Raw genomic sequence first — 3,711 nt, forward strand, 5'->3', positions numbered from 1 at the left:
ATAATTAAGTTTCATAAAATTCAAGGTGGTACAATTAAAAAAAAAAAAAGTTGAAAAAAGAAATAAAGTATCTCAATAAAAATTTCGCGGCAGCCACAAGAATGCAGTTGCCAATATAGCAACTTAGTTGCCAGCTTTCAGTTGCTAGTTGCCATCGGTAATACCATTTCAGCCACTGGCCAACCAACTGAAGTTCGGTTGTCCTCCGTAATCAACCCATAAAATCGGAATCGAATATGCATGAACGTTCTGTAGAACGATAAATATTTTGTAAATGTGTGCTCTGTCCGCTAACGAATTCCAGCCATGTGTTAAATATCGTATGTGAAGACTCCGTCTGACTTAACGATTTTCAAAGGCTTGCCAGAAGATGTTTCATCATATGTTTTCGGCCATCGTCTTCTTCGAGTAAGATCATCGATACCACAAACTTTACAACCTCTATGTGCCAGCAGCCCTTAGTGTTTTTGCCAATGACATGGTACTATTGCACTGTTAATAACCAAATTTAGCCGCAGTTGCATTCACACGTGCTATAATAGCTAGTGTCGGCAAGCTGTGGGAATGCCCAGGAGATGGCGTTTGTTCAGCTATCGAAATCATTACACCGACGGCGGGGGGCAGTTCTGCTGGAACATATTTACCCCAGCAGTGGTTGCGGCGTTTTGTTCTGCAACAATAGCCTGCAATGATGACATGTCATATAATGTCGACGAACAAAGATATAAAATTTAAAATGACTAACCTTATTCCCGGCCGATTTGGGAGACCACCCTTGGTCACGACCAGAACGCATTTACCAAGAGGAAAAACCGCAGGGATTGCAGTAGTTCTTGCAATCACCGTTGATGATGCTGTGCTTGTAATTAATAGTCTGAAAATACAGAAAATTGCATTAATGAAATGTTATACACATCAAATAAATAAATTTCAATAATTTGTTTACCATTTCACAACCGAATTACCAAGAAATAGAAACTCACCGCGATGCGATACAGAAATAAAAACCAACAGGGCTGTATTTTCTTGGTAAACAACACAAGCTCCGAGCAATCTGATCCGCAAAATTGTTTAGTGAAAAATAATAGTTGAAAAGAGTTTTTACACATGATTATCACATTAACTCATAAGTGCAAATTATTGTGATTATTTTTAGTTGAATATAATTGTATTAACTTAGACTTTTTTTAATGTTTTCTATATTCATTCTTTTGGGACGCAAAAGCAACCATGCGTCCAATTTCTTGTGGGAAAATTTGGTCCCCATAAAGGACTTTCACCACGAAACAGCTACAAAAACAAAAACCTATTATACTGGTATACTGTGGTGTTGCGTCTTTTCCAGGTTTGGCTATCATGATTATCTTCGACCTTTTCCATGATTTCGGAAAGTAACCGAATTTGAGGATAGCGTTGAAAAGGTCAGAAAGAATTGCTAGTGCAACATTCGGTAGCTCTATTAGCATTTTCGGAGTTATAAAATCAGCACCCGGCGATTTCTTTGGATTAAGCTGCTTTACTATAGCTTTTACTTCTAAAGAGTTCGTCTTGCTAGGTGTGTATAGCTCATTTGTATTTTTGATTAGCCGTGGCAGCCTGAAGTTGTTCGTTGGACAGTTTGGCTGAAACACATTCTTTAAATGGTGTGAAAAACACTCGGCTCTCTCCTGCTCACTACGAGCCCAGGTTCCACATTGGTTCCTAATTGGCATTTCTGTAGCCACTGGTGGTTTGAAGTATTTTAGCGATTTCCATAGAGAGTATCTTCCCTGCAGTGAAAAGCCAAACCAGTTAGAAAAAATACTAGTTCATTAAGTAGTATGTGCCTACCAGTTCGACAATTTCGAAGAACTTAGGCGATCAGCGACATCTGCCTTTGAATTGCCAAAGCCAAAAATAAAACGCAATTATAATTGCTTTTCTTACAAATGTCGGCTGTGGCGTCACGTGAAGACTACTGGTTCTGGTTCTGAAATTGCAGGTTCGAGGCCGCTTGGAGGTGGTTAAGATTTTTAAAGTTAAATAAATGTAAGTAAAAATAATTTATTCAATTTATAAATAAATAACAAATTTGATAATCTAATTGCATTGCAAAAAAACATTTAGGAAGAAATGCTTGTGCTATAAAAACAAAGAAATTAAACAAAAATATTTTTTTTTATTAAATTTAAAAATTACAATAAACAGCCTAAACAAAAAAATAAATTTATAAAAAATAAAAATAAAATAAAAAATAGAAAATAAAAAAAACTTTCCCTGCGCCAGGATTTGAACCTGGGACCTCAGGCTTACCACGCGAGTACTTTGCTCTGTCGGCCATTGTGACTGCTGGAGCGTCGCGAGCAAAAAGGCACACTTATGCTTTTCACGGGGCATGAATTGGCAGACCATCTCATCAACTGATATGATGCTACTAGTATTTATACTAGTAGATGCTGATGCATAGCCTGACAATTGACATCTCGTAGGACATCGCAATGTTAAAAATACCAGTCTCTAACATTGAAAAAGGATAGAACGTGAACCAGTTCGGCTGAAACGCAAACCGGTAGAATTCTAGTTCACAACTAGTAGCTTTCCCTGCAGGGTTTCAGTAGAATTCGGGGAAAGCTTCTTAATGTACCTTTGCAAGTTGCGATCCTCTGCACGTTTGAGTGCTTGTTTCAGTTTTCTACTGGCAGCTTTATACAGTAGCTGTGAGGTTGGTGAGCGATGGCTCTGCCACTGTCTTCTTAGGCGCCGATTTTCTGCCACAAGTTTTTCTATTTCGGTATTTGTAACTGATGTATGCGTAGGTGGTACTTGGACTTGATTTGGTGTTGCCAGGCCAGCGGCTGAAGTAAAGGTTTCATTAAAATGTTCAACAAGGGAGTCTATATCACGCTCGCAGTTAAGTGCAGCGTTTAATTTAAGGTGACTACTGATGTACTTTTTATATTTAAGCCACTTGGTGTTATTTGAAGTTAGACGAGGCTCAATTTCGATATTTTGGGTCTGTTCATATACTTTTATTAATATAGGGGAGTGATCGGATGATAGTTCAGGTAGAGTTTCTGCTGTTATGTTATTTCTCTATATGTTTCTTGTAATTGCGAAATCTATTAGGTCTGGTATCTTCTTTATATCGGTAGGCCAGTAAGTAGGTTTACCAGGAGATGTGACCTCTAGTCTATTGTGCCTGTTTATAATGGTATTGTATAGCCGATAGATTCAAGTCTCGGTCGCGGTTTCGTAAGCATATGGTAGTTGCTTGCAGACAGGCTGTTGCTTTTGACTCTAGAATATTGTGCTTTAGACGATTTCAGCACCGCTGTGCCTCCATGAGCTTTACCATCCGGGTGATTTGTGGCATAGAATTTGTATCCAGGTATGGAGAAATTGTATTTATTTGTTAAATGTGTCTCGGACAGTAGCATAACATATATGTTGTATTCAGTGAGAAATTGACTGAGTTCTAATCTACGCTGGTTTACACCGTTAGCATTCCATAAGCAAATTTTCAATTCACTCATTTTTTATTCACTAAAATTTGCAACAATTGGTTTTGAGCCTTTATGAGGTCTTGAATCATATTTTGCATAGTAGACATGAATTGAGTCATACAATGAGTAAGATTCAATATCATTCCTTCTATGCCACAGGTAGGGGGTTCGGCTGCATTTGCTCAGTATTATTCCTTTGAATATTTGCAAATGTTTCCTGATTGGAGTT

At 37.9% G+C, this 3,711-nt stretch overlaps 1 long non-coding RNA gene across 2 annotated transcripts; it reads right to left on the bottom strand.

The window, feature by feature from the left end:
- Nucleotides 1–489: 489 nt before the first annotated feature.
- Nucleotides 490–1,019, bottom strand: LOC118757184. Of its 2 annotated transcripts, none has more exons than XR_004995190.1 (3): nucleotides 984–1,019; nucleotides 746–874; nucleotides 490–683 (listed from the first exon to the last, which is right to left on the bottom strand). It is a non-coding gene; the product is annotated as an uncharacterized LOC118757184 (long non-coding RNA). The 2 variants fall into 2 exon arrangements; XR_004995189.1 differs by lacking the exon at nucleotides 984–1,019 and adding an exon at nucleotides 947–956 and having other exon boundaries at nucleotides 491–683.
- Nucleotides 1,020–3,711: the final 2,692 nt, after the last annotated feature.

This window comes from Rhagoletis pomonella, unplaced genomic scaffold (assembly GCF_013731165.1).
Source record: "Rhagoletis pomonella isolate Grant_MI unplaced genomic scaffold, Rhpom_1.0 Rhpom_scaffold_15108, whole genome shotgun sequence".
NCBI classification, from domain to species: domain Eukaryota; kingdom Metazoa; phylum Arthropoda; class Insecta; order Diptera; family Tephritidae; genus Rhagoletis; species Rhagoletis pomonella.